The 14,941-nt window shown below is 46.3% G+C and overlaps 1 pseudogene; it reads left to right on the forward strand.

The window, feature by feature from the left end:
• Window positions 1–9,493: 9,493 nt before the first annotated feature.
• LOC147825583 (E3 ubiquitin-protein ligase RNF125-like) lies at window positions 9,494–13,772 on the forward strand (annotated as a pseudogene).
• The last annotated feature ends 1,169 nt before the right edge of the window (window positions 13,773–14,941 follow it).

Raw genomic sequence — 14,941 nt, forward strand, 5'->3', positions numbered from 1 at the left:
GGGGAGCAGCCCCCACGGTGCCCATGGACGGGGTCTGTGGGACAGAGGCCCCTCCCAGCCCACCAGCTGCTTCCCTAGCTCCTCCCTTGTGGTCACTGAAACCATACAGTTTCTTTAAAAGCAGGATCCTGCCTCTAAAACTCTCAATGATTCTATTCCAGACACCTTCCCAGGTATCTAGAAGTTGGGGAACTTAATGTTTTTTGTTTTTTTTTGTTTTGTTTGGTACCGGGGATCGAACTCGGGTCCTTGCGCTTGCTTGCGCAGCAGGTGGCGAAACCACTGAGCTAAATCCCCGGCCAGGAACTTAATGTTTTAATCTTGGCCTGGAAGAGGAGAGGAGGAGCTCCCTCACCATGGTCCCTAATTTGAGAAGATAAACAAGAGCAGAGATGATGTATGAAATTTCTGATCTTTCTACTCAGTTCTGCTGCTAAAAATCCCCTAAAAAAAAATTAAATGCAGGGCCGGGGATTTAGCTCAGTGGTTCTGCTGCCTGCCTCACAATTACAAGGTCCCAAGTAGGATCCTCGGTACCAAAAATAAAAAATAAAAAAATAAAATAAATCCAAACTGAGTGTGGTAGTTCACACCTGTAATTCTCACTACTTGGGAGGCTGAGGTAGGAGGATCACAAGTTCAAATCAAGCCTGGCCACTTAGTGAGACCCTGTCTTTCAAAATAAATTTTAAAAAAGGAGGTAGGGCTGTAGTTTAGAGCCCTAGATTCAATCCCCAGTACTACCATAACAACTGCCACCTTGAGTCTAGAAGATGAAATCCCAATTCCAAAATGTGTAGGGCTTTGAAGAGCCAATGGAAGAGCCAAATGCTGAATATCACTGATGCAAGTGATGGGAATGGGAATATGCTGTTTGTCTTGGAGTATTTTCACAGGGGTCAAAGTGTTGGAAACAAACCACTCCGGGAAATTTTCAGACCCTAAGGGAACAGGAATGACAAAGGAGTAGGAGGAATGATATCCTTCAAAAGAAATCAAAGGGGGTGGGGGATTTAGCTCAGTGGCACCTTGCCTGCCCGCCTCACAAGCAGTAAGGTCGTGAGTTTGATCCCAGGTACCAAAACAAACAAACAAACAAATAAACAAAAAAGAAATCAATGGAAGTTGTCCTTATTGGCTTCTTAAATCTTACCTCTTTTTCTAGGACACACTCATAATGCTATTCCACAATTACTTTTTGTATCTTCAGTTGATTATTTTATTAAATTAAAAATTAGTAAATAATTGCTGTGGACAGGGTGGCAGTTGGGGAGTTGCAAGGAGGAATTTAAAAGATCAATTCCTTGTCCCCTCCCATCTGGAGAAGGGAGGCAGCCACATCCTGCCTTGGCAATTCAGTGTGACTCTCTGTGTCTCCCTTTATTTATTTTTTATTTTTTGGTACCAGGGATTGAACTTGGGTCCTTGAGCTTGCGCAGCAGGCGGCGAAACCACTGAGCTAAATCCCCGGCCCTGTGTCTCTTTTTATACCCTGTCCTGGGGCACTAGGTAGCTTGGGATGTCCCCAGAATAACTTGCTGGTTGATTCCAGTTCCAGTGCCTCAGCCTGCTGAGCTCCCTGTGGCCCCAAACTCGGCAACAGCATTTCCTGGGCTGCACAGCCCAACTGCAGTCCTACTTCCTTCTCCCCAAAACACAGGTCCCCAAATTACACTCACATACCTGCCATCTATTTGAGCTTACCAGGCACAAAGGAAGAGGGAAGCTCTTGCCCCTAGATTTGTAACCACAGAACATGAACCAGATCTTCAACGGTCTTTTCATGTCACTCTCCAGAGGCTAACCACACTGACCAATTGAGTTACTACACTGTAGTTCCTAGCTGCTTTTTTTTTTTCTTTTAGTCTTGGTCACAAAAATGAAAAATGAGTGCTAAGAAAAATGCTTTTTTTTTTGGTTTTTTGAGACAGGGTCTTGCTATGTAGTTCAGGCTGGCCTCAAACTCATGGCAATTCTCCTCCCTCAGCCTGCCAGCTACTGAGATTACAGGCATGCACCACCATGCTGGGCTGAAATGCTTTTTAGGAACTTCATTGTACTGAGATGGTAAAAATTTTTCTTGTGGTGAATTTTAACTTTTAATCTCTATAAAGAACAACAACAAAAAAAGAACAAAAAGATATAAGGACTAAAAGGTATAATAGATAATGTGAAATAGGAAGAAAAGGGGCAAAGGGGAAGGGGAAGTGGGAGACATTGGAGAAAGGAAAGAAGGGAATGGAATTAATATGAGAAAATGAAAAAATAGAAACAAAGTCTTTGTAAATAGGGAGGGATGGAGGGGTTGAAGGGAGGGCAGGGGAAGGGGGAAAAATAAGAACCAAGAGAGGTTATGTAAAGGTGCAAATTTCCAATGATGAATATCATTATATTGTATACCTAAAATGTACCAATAAAATAAAAATTTAAAAAAATAATAAGATAGGGCCAGGTATTTAGCTCAGTGGTTCTGCTGCCTGCTTCAGAAGCACAAGGTCCCGAGTTTGATCCCCGTACCAAAAAAAAAAAAAGATATAACCTTGCTCCACCCAAAAGCCTGACATCTATGCTTGTATCAATTACTTTTCTCACTGTAATGAAATGCTCTGCATTTTGATGACTTTTATTTGATGATATCCTAAAATAAACTAAAATACACTCTGGATTAGCTTAGCATGATTCTGGACATTCCTCCAAGGCACTGAATGAATAACTGAACAAACTCTGTACTGAATTGTTTTCATGTGACAGTCTTGGTTTCACACAAGGGTTATACCGAGGATGCAGATTTTCTGTACCAGAAGAAAATGCACTGTTGATTACCATAAAGTTCGCAGTGGTATTCTTTAGACATGGGGATGATAAACATTTCTTCTTCTTTTATTGACTACTTCAAATTCTACAGAACAACAGCTGGGTATAATGGCACATGCCTATTATCCCAACATTGTAGGAGGCTGAGGCAGGAGGATCATAAGTTCAAATTCTGCCTGGGAAATTTAGTGAGATTGTCTCAAAATAAATTTTTAATTAAAAAAAATTTTTTTTTTGGTACCGGGGATCGAATTCAGGTCTTTGTGCTTGCGAGGCAGGTGGCAGAACCACTGAGCTAAATCCCTGGCCCTCAAAATAAATTTTTAAAAGAATTAAAAAAGTAATTTGCCTCCAAGCAATACTGTAGATTGAGAGGGGAAAAAAAAACCCAACTAGTACACGGCAGTCAGGAAGGCAGAAGGGAAAGAATACTTGGCAGTTAACAGACAGTCCACGCCTTGTAACAAATGAAATAAGTGTTTCTTTTCATTCTCCAGAGCCTCTGTAGAAATGATAAGACTACTAGCTCCTGGGGAAGAACTTGGAAATAGAGAAATAAGATTCCCTTCAAACTTATGTACAATAATGGACTGGCAGAAAGAAATGCAAATCCATCTCAAAATGACAAAATGGGGAGACAAAGGGGTAAGAAGAGGGGTTTGTCCTCAAAATCAAACCAGACTCCTCCCTAAAGTACATCCTACCTTAACCATGACCACCGGAAATGTCCTTGGGTAGGATCAAAGGAGGTGCTTCAGGGGCAGGGGTGGCGCTCCTCTCACACTGGTGGGAGTGCATGGGCAGCAGTCTACAGAATTTCTCCTTCCAAGGACTCCTGGTGTGGTTTTCATGTTTAGATTCAATCACTTGGAAAAAGTAAACCCAAGGTACCCAGAACACTAATTGCTTCCACCTCATAGCTGTTGCCTTTGGCTAATGAGGTTCCTGTTGGAATAAGGGGCCTGAAGAATCCACTCGGAGGGCTTTCCTGCTTTTAAACAATGCCACTTCTCAAAGTTTCCAAATAGAACCTAAAAAGACATTCTCTTTCCATCCCAATCACTCTCAACTCTCCTAGTCTCAGCTGATGATTTAATGATGGTATGATCCCAACATCTGCATCTTTTTTTAACTGACAAAACTATGTATGTGTCATGTACAAAGTGATGTGTAGGGAACAGGGGAAGGGGATGTTAACAGAACCTCTGCAGTAAGTCCTAGTCTCCTGCGAGCCACGGCAGCACACGGCGAATTACAGGAAAGGTAGAAAAATGAGACTGAGAAGAAGCTGAGCTTTGGGTCTGATCAGTGCTGCTCTGGATAGCAAAGACAGAGACCCCCCCTAGCTTGCAGCACCTTTTATTCAGTACCTGGGGAAACAGATGTAACAAGTGAAATGCAGAGTTCAGTACTTCACGTTGGGATAAACAAGGCGTAACAAAAGGCTGGGGGCAGTGGAAATCTAAGAACCTGAGGAACTATGCAGATGAAGATTTGGTTCCTCCCTGGCGTCTCCTGCAGGTGTGGTCTTGTCCTGGAGATTACAGCATCAGGGGATCACTGAGGTCTCAGTTGTGACCTGAGGCCAAAATGCAATTATGTCTGGAATGCCATAGCTGGCCTGCAGGCAGGAGAACTTGGCCTACTCGAATGATTTTTCCCTAGAATTATGTAGCATTGCTCCCAACAGTGATGTTTTGAAATATGTATCCACTGTGCAGAGACTAAATGCAGCTAATTAACATGCATCATTTCACTCAAAATCTACTTGGTGATTTTCAAGAACACAAAACAGGGCTGGGGATTTAGCTAAGTGATTTCTCCACCTGCTGGGCAGGCACAAGGACCTGGGTTCAATCCCCGGTACCAAAAAAAAAAAAAAAAAAAAAACAAAACAGACAGTTCCACAATCTATGATGATTCTCCTTAGGATTTTTTTTTTTTTTAATGGAATGAAAGCCATAGCATTCTTAGAAAACCATACCTCAAATTTTGAATTTTGGTCTTTTCTTGAGCTGACCACATGCTATATGACACTCTGGCAGGAAGTCAAGGCTCCCAGTCAGCTACAAGGTCACAAGGGGAAAAACTGACACCATGTTCAGTGAACCACAACTAGGATGCTCCGGAGGTTAGGGTACTGAGTGCAGTGTCCACTTGTAGTATTTTCAACTTATAGTGAGTTTCCTGGGATGTATCATCATCATATGATGATATCATCCTACGATACGTCAAGACTCATGAATACATTGTTATTAACTACAGTCACTGTGTTGTATAAATAGATCTCTTGAACTTATTTCTCCTAACTAAAATTTTGTCCAACATTTGCATCTTAATAGATGAAGACAGTCACTGGAAGACCATGATCATTTTAGAATTTAATCCTTAAGGCCAGTTGAGAATGGCTAACTCCAGTTAGTGGGGAGGAAGGAAAAGATCGTTAGGAGTAAGCAAGAGCTTGCTCAACATCTTAGTTCAAAACCACACTCTTGGAATTGCAGGGCTTGCATAGGGATCCGCCTTGTTCCATAGGACCAGAAGACTCCCCATCTGGGAAGGCTTTCTGGTTATTACAGTGTGATGAGGGGCAGGGGCCCAACCTGACCAGCCTACCCAAGACCACTGCCGAAACCATCCTCCTGTGACTCCTAACTGCACTGTTCAACATGGTGGCCACATGTGGTCGTTAAGCACTTGACATGTGGCTAGACCAAATCAAGTTGTGCTATATTTGTAAAATAAAGTACTAGATTTTAACATAGTAGGGAAAAAAGAATCAAAGTCACGTTAATATTTTTATATTGATTATGTGTTGAAATTGTATTTTAGATATACTGGGTTAAAGTATACTGTTCAAATTTTTATTATTTAACTGTTGTAAAATATATCTTTAAAATTAGCCGTGCATGGTGGCAAACGCCTGTAATTCCAGCACTTGAGAGGTTGAGGCAGGAGGATCCTTGTGAGTTCAAGGCCAGCCAGGACTACATAGTGAGACCTTGTCTCAAAAAATTGAAAAAAATGAAAATTAACTTCATCTGTCTCTTTTTACTTTTTGAAATATAGCCACTAAAAATTCTGATGGTCATATGAAAAACTTGAAATTATATTTATGGTGTGTTCTGTTTCTATTGGACAGTTCTGGTTAGAGAAGGGTGGTTTTTCTAAAATTAAGGAAATTTTGGGTTAGAAAGAAGAGAGACCCGTGATCTGAAGGTGTGCCTACACTGAAAAAGGTCCTTGAATAAGCCATCCTCAATTAAATGAAAAGAAAACTCAGATAGTGTTTGAAAGAACCCATGTAACCCTCAGACAAAGGCACCCAGCGGTGGTTTAAACTAGGACATTCCAAGTACCTGGCTGAGGATTTCGTATGGATCAATTCACTTACTCATCATAATTGACTCAGCATACTGGGAGGTAGGCGTCATTTTATACCTTACACAGGCCAGGAATCTGAAGCACAGAGAGGCAGACGGGATTTGAACGTTTAACGCAGACGGTATTTGACTGGGCAAGCTGACTGCAGAGCCGACTCTTACCTGTCCTGAGACCCCTCGACCCCTCGCGTGAATGCCTCTTTGTCTGTCCTGTTTGCTCAGCAAGCCCATCCCACCTCTGCCCTGGCGTTCAAAAACCAAACGCTCCTGTCTGTCTTGAGCAGGAAAAGCTGTTCCCTGGAGCCTCAGGGCCCTGAATCCCAGCGTGCAGGCAAAACCACGCGTGCGCCGACTGGAAGCTCTCTGCTCCCCCTTTGATGACTCCGCGTGTTCCAGTGGTTTTGCGTTTCTGGCCTCTCCTGTTTTATGGGGGGGGTTTCTTCATCATTTGCACAATACTTTCCAAACTTTCCCAACTGACTGACCGTTGGCTGCTTGCGAATGTTCTGCACCCCAGTCAGGGAAGGAGAGTGCGGGGGCCCCCAAAGCAGAGATTCCGTTTAGGCTCATTCCTCCTGACCAAAAGCCTTATGCTCTTGCGTTTCTTTTCCTGAGAAATCACTGGAGAAAGATGCTTTTGCTTTTTTATTTATTTTTGTTTTATTTTTTCTTTTTGTTTTGTTTTGAGACAGGGTCTTGAGATGTAGTTCAGGCTGGCCTCAAACCAGTGGTGATTCTCCTGCCTCAGCCTCCCAAGCTACAGGCCTGGGCCACCACACCGAGCTGTTTTTGATTTTTAAAAGTCTCAATAATAAGAGTACTTAACTTACTGGCCCTGTTTTACTGTGAGTAGTGGCAGCATTACCATTATAAAGGACATCCTGGGGTCACACCCAGGTTCCAGCCGTGCCCTTACTGGCGGGACAGGTTAGAGGGTGCTCACTCAGGGCCACGTCCCCATTGAGAAAGAGCCGGGACCAGAGCCATCGCCACAGGCCGCAGCGGTCTGATTTCCGTTGGCCCAGGGGTCTGGGCAGAGGCGCCCAGCCGAGGAAATCGCCGCCCTCAGGGCAGCCACAGCGCAGCCGCCCAGGGCGCAGATCTTCCTTGGCCTCCTTATCTCTCTGGCCGCCCCTTCCTGCGGCTCCGCTCGCTTGGTTCTCGGTTCTTTCAGACTCCGGCTGCTCCCAGGGCCTGAAACACTCCATTCCCACAAACCTGCACAGCTAAATCCTCCGCCCTCTTTAGGTCTCACCTTCTTACAGCGCCCACCCTGACCTCGAAATCAGTAGCGCAGCTTCCCCCAGCACATGCACACGCACGCGTGCACCCACCCTATACCTGGCCCCAGCCCCCTAGCTCTCCTCCCGCCCCCCGGAGCCTTAGCCCTAGGTCTTCTTTCTCCACCTAGGGCTTGTCTCCTCATTCATGTGCTCCCCAGGCCAAGAAGAGTCCCCTGCCTCCACAAACAGCGTTTGACCTGGAAACCGTTCAGAGCTGTTCTTGACACAAATTCAGTTCCCTTCTCTTTTTTTTTGGTACAGGGGATGGAACTCAGGTCCTTGCACTTGCAAGGCAGGCGCTCTGCCACTGAGCTTCATCCTGGCCCAGACACAAACTCAGATTTCAGGGACCTCTGGGCAGGATCCAGGAGCTTGCACTTGCCACGCCCCTGAAGTGCCGCGACAGAGACCCCGGGGTTCAAAGCCCTAACCTGTACACAACTGTCAGAGGAAGAGGGATTTGGGATACCTTTTTTCCCTACTTCTTAATATTTTTATTTCATTCCAAGATGTTCTGGAATATAAAAATAACAAAATAGCCAGGCACAGTGGTGCAGGCCTGTAATGCAGCACTCTGGGAGGTTGAGGCAGGAGATTCACAAGTTTGAGCCCAGCCCAGGCAACTTAGCAAGAGCCTGTCTCAAAATAATTTTTTGTTGTTGTCAAGATAAGGAAAATGGGGCCAGGGATTTAGCTCAGTTTCGCCGCCTGCTGCACAAGCGCAAGGACCCAAGTTCAGTCCCCGGTACCAAAAAAAAAAAAAAAAATTAGGAAAGTGTATTGGGAATAAGAATGGGGACAGGAATGGGGAATAGGAATAGCTCCTGAGAGACAGGAGGGGTCCTGAATGGGTTGGCCTCAAAATAAATTTTAAAAAGGTCTGGGGATGTAGTTCAGTTTAAAGACCCTGGGTTCAATCCCCAATAGTGCAAAATAAAATAAAATAAAATTAACAAAGGGGCTGAGAATGTAGCTCAGTGGCGCAGTGCCTTCCTGGGAAGCTAGAGGCCCTGAGTTCGATTCCTCATACCAAAACCAAATGAACAATAAATTAACAAAGCAAGATCAAATTAGTTTCTGAGCAGGGGTGCAGGACTCATCACAGTTTGGCTGGCTGTGGGTCCTGTGTTCCCTAAATGCAACCTCCTTGCCTAGGGCATGGGCAAAGCAGCCCGAGGGCCTGGAACTCTGGACACCTCCCTCAGGGCTGGGACAGGAGGGCAGCCTGGTGGGGAGAAGCCAGGTCCCTCTGTCTTCAGGGCAGATTAGGCTGGGACAGACTTTGAGACACCTGGAGTTATTTTCAAGCCTTGAAAAGAACATGTGGTCAGCAGTTTTCCCTCCTCCCAGGTGACAAAGCAAGAGAAGAATGTGCCTATATTTGAGCACAACACAGTCCAGTGAGATTTAGAAGGAATGCTTTATTTAGAAAGAGATTAAGTACCAGGAGAATAGAATCTGGAAAATTCAGAATTTCTGAATTCTAAATTTCTAAATTCTAATCTAGAATAAAATTTCTTTCTTCTTTTTTTTTCTGGAACCAGAGATTGAACTCAGGCCCTTGCGCTTGTGAGGCAGATGCCGAACTAAATCCCAGCCCCCCCCCCTTTTTTGAGACAAAGTCTTGCTATATAGGCCAGGCTGGCCTTGCACTCACAAGAATCCTCCTGCCTCAGCCTCCTGAGTGTTGGGATTATAGGCACACTACCATGCCCAGCTTGAAGTAAAATATCTTTACATGTGTGTATATATATAGCAAACAAGTAAAGCACTGACATTTGTAGGACAAAGACCACATTTCTTTTTCAAATCACTGTGGGTTATTCACACTAGGATTATGTGGTGGCAATAACAAAATGTGGTAAGAGCTGAGGCTTCGAGTCAAACTGCCTGGGTTCAAATCTGCCACTTCCTAGCTGTGACCTTGGGCAAGTCATCTGACCTCCTTGGGCCTTGGTTTTCCTACTTTTAGGAGTAGGCATGTGATAATCATGCCGGCTTCAAGGAAGCACTATGAGCATCAAGCAAGTGCCCTCATGTGCAGACCTGGCACGTGGTCAGTATGATCAACACCAGCCCACGGGCAGTGTCCAGGGAGCAGGCCGTATCACTGTCAGGGTTCGGTGGAGTCAGAAGTCAAGGAAGGTTCGCATCACTTCCAGAAGTAATGGGCCGAAATGGGCCAGAAGGTTGATCTGCAGTTAGACCAATTGGGAGGAGGAGGCAGATTCAAAACTGAAGGGTGGGAAACTTAGCGTAGGTGCCCACTAGGGAAGTCAAAAAGGAAAAACAGCTGAAGCAAAGCCCTCTGGAGAAATCTGATGCCTATTTTTTTGAGCTTTTTAAAACAGCAGAGGGGCCTAGTATGTGCCAAGCAGGTTGTGGGTATGAGCTCATGATCCTCAGCGCTGCCAGATGGGCCTTCCAGTCCCCACCTGAGGTGAGGGGGGCTCCAGAGGGTTGATAGAGGGGAGGAAGCCAGGCCAGGCTCAGGCCTCTGCTCCCGAAGCCAGGTGTGAGTAGAGTACTCATGTGTGCAGTAAGGGCAGACATTACCTGATGCACTTTTTACAAATGAATGCATCTAATCCTCTGGTCCTGTATAGGAAACTGACAATATAATTCGTCAGCAGAGGCCAAGATCCATGTAAGAAAGCCCAGGGTGACTTCCCCACCCTTCAGCATTCCAGCTGGGGTAGAGGGAGAGCAACCAGAGCCCACCAACCCCGGCCCAGCCCAGCACCCCAAGCCAACTTGTTAAAACACAAATCAGAGCCTGTCTTGCACCTCCAGACCCTCCCCAGGCAGAGCCGCCTAGTCAAATGTCAAATAAGATTACTCTCTGCAGAAATTCCGATTCAAGGCCTCTTAATCTGCCCTCAGAATCCCCCTGGGAGGGGCCTCCTGATGGGCTGGCAATAGACAGCATTTCCCGTTTTGCAGTGCGGAAGGCAGATAGGGAAGGCACGCATTGGGCGTGTGACTCAGGCCAGCCAAGGTCCAAGTCCAGAGATAAGTAGGCTCTCGAGACCCCTGCCAGCTTGCTTGCTTCCGTTCCCGGGGAGGGTAATCATCACCCCAGGGTCTCTACCAGGATGAAATCAGGCACAGAAAGCAGGGTGACTTCCTGCTGAGGCCCAGTGTCCCCTGGAGATCCCCACCCTTTTGCCGCTCAGGCCCCTCTACATAGGTTTTGGTGTACTGACACCAGCATGTGGCTCCACGAGTCACCCCAAGCAGGGGTGACCGCATGTGCCCGGCACACAGTGGGATCTCAACACATGTGTGGCACAGACAAGCCCCCAGCACTGACTGTAGACAGCATGGTGGCAAAGAGCTGTCTGTATCCACCTCCTCTGCCGTCTGCCAGCTGGATGCCTGCAGGAGCCCACAGAACCTCCCTGTAGTCCAGTGCCTGCACCTGTTAGGATGGGAATTTCACAGCCTCCTTCTCAAGGACATTTTGAAGGTCAAGTAGGTTAGAACAGGAAGCCCTGGTAGAGGGGCCCATAAGTGATTAGCATTACTCTGTGTAGTGTGACCCTGGGCAGCCTAGACCGCTGAGCCTCCCTCTCTGTTCTTATAAAACAAGGATTTGATCTACCCCAGAGCTGTCTATGAGACTGAAAGAGGACGTCACGTGTGGAGGGAGCAGCATGTAAGAAGCCACCGTTCTGTGTTGCAGTCCGTGCTTTCAGATCCTGCAGTTTGAGCAACATCCAGCCATGCACACTTAATACTAGTGGCAGTCCTCGGTGGAGCTTCCAGAGCAGGTAGACTCAGCCTGGGTGTCCCTTGCTAGAGGCACAGCGTGAATGGCTCTGGGCACAAACTCCCACAGCTTGCCTCGGCTCATTTCTCCAGTGTAGTCACCCATGGCTCTCTGTCCACAGAAGAAATGGCTCAGAGTGGCTCCCTTTCCAGCTCTGTGGCTGAGCTGGGCCTGCAAAGCTTTGCTCTCGGTGGCTGCGGGATCAGGCAGGTTGGCTGATTAGGGAGGACTTGAAGGAGGACTGGACAAGGTAGCAAATGCCAAACCAAACCAGGACCATCCCACAGGCTTCTCCCTGACAACCCAAATCCCTCAGGAGACTGGTGTCATTATGGTCCTATGAACTAGGACCCAGGCAGGGACTGCCCCACTGCCAGCTCCACAGATGCCCACCCCAGGTGCCAGGTCAGACTGTGCTTATTGTTGTTTGTTTGGTATCGGGGATCGACCTCAGATCCTTGGGCTTGCGAGGCAAGCGGTGGAACAACTGAGCTAAATCCCTGGCCCCATGTTTGTTTGTTTTGTTTTTTTGACAGGCTCTCTCTATGTAGTTCAGGTGGACTTGAATTCACTATGTAGCCTACACTAGCCTCAAACTCCCTGCGATCCTCCGGCCTCAGCCTCCCAAGTGCTAGGATTATAGGCATGCACCATAACACCCTCAAAATGTGCTTATTGATTCTGGGCCCAAAGGGGACATTAGTTAGGCAATTGCTTCTCCTGAGGGCAGGACTTTGTCCCCTGTCTAGACTCTGAACCCAGAATGGTGTCTCATATGTGGCAAAGGGTTTTGCCTCTTCTTTTGTGATTTTTATTTACATGTGTACTAGTTTAGAAGTACAAATAAATGCCAACCATGGTGGCATACACCTGTAATCTCAGCACTGGGGAGACTGAGGCAGGAAGATTGCCGTGAGTTTAAGAGCAGCCTGAACTACCTAGGGAGACCCTGTCTCAAAAAAACTAAATAAATAAATAACAAATAATTAATTTGGTTATACATTTACTAAACAATGAAATACAAGACAAAAACACAACCAGCATTATTGCTTTTTGGTTCATGTGCCAGAAATTACGGAACAATTCCTACAGTGTTGGATTTTCATGATTTGGGGGGCTTTTGTAGTGGTGGGGAAATACGGTGTTCATGGACTGAGTGATTGTTCAGAGCACCTACTCGGCACAGGTTCTGCGTGAGATCATTGGGGCCACAGAGGTCACCAGGCAGCCACAGTGGCCTGCAGGACAGAGGACCCATTGGGCCTTCCAGACCCAAGGAACAGCAGCCAACCGCCTCAGTAAAGTGGGAGACACCCTGCTCCGCAAGCAGCATGAATCCCGGAAGGCCCAGCCGGCTGTGGTCCTCCAGCAGAGGGACCCAAGAGAGCTGTGATGCATTTTCAAAATGATTCCAGCTCCCATGCAGCCGTCACCGCAAGCTGCAAGTCCTGCCACACAAGGCTGGATTTCAAAGTGCGACTCTTCTGATCCCACTGGCGATGGAGGGAAATCCCACCTGTACTTCAGAATGAACTCTCTAACCTGACTGACCAGCCAGGAAAGCCCAGACTCTCCTGGGCACTAGGTGTGGACTTCAGGCCGGTGTCGGTATGGAAGGATACTTCTCTGGCCTTTGGAGAAAACCACTAGAAGCTTTCTCTTCTCCATCTCTCTCAAACAGGGAGGGAAAACCCTAAATAGAAACTGATAGCTTGGATTTTTATGTTATACAATTTTTCTAGTTTCCTTAGAAATAGAAACAGGGAGGCGCGGCGATGCGCCAAAACCGCGCCCGCCGCGCCTCGGGCCCCGCTGCGGCTTGCGGCTCGCGTCCTTCGACTGCGCCGAGTGCCTGGAGGTGCTGCACCAGCCCGTCCGCACCCGCTGCAGCCACGTGTGAGTGCGGGCCAGCCGGGCCGGGGCGCGTGGAGTGCGCGTGGCAAGATTCTGCCGCTCCTGTATTGCCACCAGTCTAAAGAACAAGAAGTGGACCTGTCCTTATTGCCGGGCATATCTTCCTTCAGAAGGAATTCCAGCGACAGACTTAGCCAGAAGAATGAAGTCGAGAACTGCGCCGAGTGTGATGCCCTGGTTTGCCTTAGTGAAATGAGGGCACACATAAGGACTTGTGAGAAGTACATTGACACGTACGGACCACTGCAAGAACTCGAGGAGACAACAAGGTGTGTCTGTCCATTTTGTCAGAGGGAATTGGATGAAGACAGTTTGCTGGATCACTGTATCACTCATCACAGATCCGAAAGGAGACCTGTGTCCTGTCCGCTTTGCCGTTTTATACCAAACGAGAATCCAGGCAGCTTCAATGGCAGTTTAATAAGGCATTTGCAAGTTAGCCACACTTTGTTTTATGATGATTTCATAGATTTTAATATAATTGAGGAAGCTCTTATCCGAAGAGCCTTAGACTAGTCGCTTCTTGAATATGTGAATCATTCGAACACCACATAATTTTACAAATAGAAAAGGGAAGCGGAGCATTCAATTGTACCATTTCAGATGCTGCTTGAACAGTTGGTGGGAAATCGTCAATGTTTGATGGAAAATATACAACCCAGTTATAAGTTTGTCCATGGTTATTGTTGTATTGCATTCGAAAACTGCTTTCATTTTGATGGTTTACATCTAGCTTGTTTTTGAGTTTCTTAGACATTTAACAAGAAATAGACTCCATCAGTCATCAGTATATAGAAGAAACACAGGCTGCATATGAAGGTGGAGAATCTCTATTTGCAAATTGGGTGACATTAGGTGTAATGCTACATATTAATAACGACCACCATGGGTTAGTCAAGATAACTAATCTCTGCTCTATGTAAAAAGATGGAGAGAGATGCAAAGTGCAGATATTCAAAGAAATATGAAATTTGTTCCAATGCTCTTGTTGTAGTCTCTAATAGAATAACATGAATAATCTTGTATGGAAATAGGACAGGACAATTTTGAAGTTAACAAAGATCGTTTAACCAAATTATATCGTGTAATACTGTAACAAAATAAATTTTGTGCTAGCAAAAAAAAAAAAAAAGAAACAGAAGGTGGGTATGATGATGCATAGCTGTAATTCCAGCACTTGGAAGGCTGAGGCAGGAGGAGCAAAGCAAGTTCAAGGCCAGACTGGGCTACATAGTGAGTTCAAGGCCAGCCTGAACTACAGAGTGAGACCCTGTCTCAAAAAAAAAAAAAAAAAAAAAAATCCCCTGTACCAAAAAAAGGGAAGAGAAACAAGAATACACATTCACTTACTCTACCCACCAAGACTATCTTTGTGAAACGCAATTCTCTGCTTCCTACTCCACTGCAGCTGTCAAAAGTTGATGTGGAAGAAAAACCGAAGGTGCCCAGCTGGAAGCTGGTTGTGTGTGATTGTGAGTCTGCCTCTTTCTTGTACTCCAGGGCCCACAGGGCCAGCTGTGTGCCCAATGCTGTGTGCTGCAGTGGGTAATGGTCAGTTTGGCCCTCAGGAAGCCCTGCATTCTGGCTTACTGTCCAGAACTAGCTCCAAAGGATCTTTCTGGTGCCCTGCTGTCTCGGGGGAATTCGCCAGAGTGCTGACCCCATGGGACCTTCAGTACTGTGAGGGCCAGGCTACTTAGCCCTGTGAAGCCCAGAGCTCAGAAGAGAACTCAGAGCCTAGCACAGTGTAGTCTACAGTTGGAATCAGGACGAAG

The sequence above is a fragment of the Heterocephalus glaber genome, unplaced genomic scaffold, assembly GCF_053883595.1.
Source record: "Heterocephalus glaber isolate CG9 unplaced genomic scaffold, H.glaber_assembly_v1.0 deba00001497, whole genome shotgun sequence".
Taxonomy (NCBI): domain Eukaryota; kingdom Metazoa; phylum Chordata; class Mammalia; order Rodentia; family Bathyergidae; genus Heterocephalus; species Heterocephalus glaber.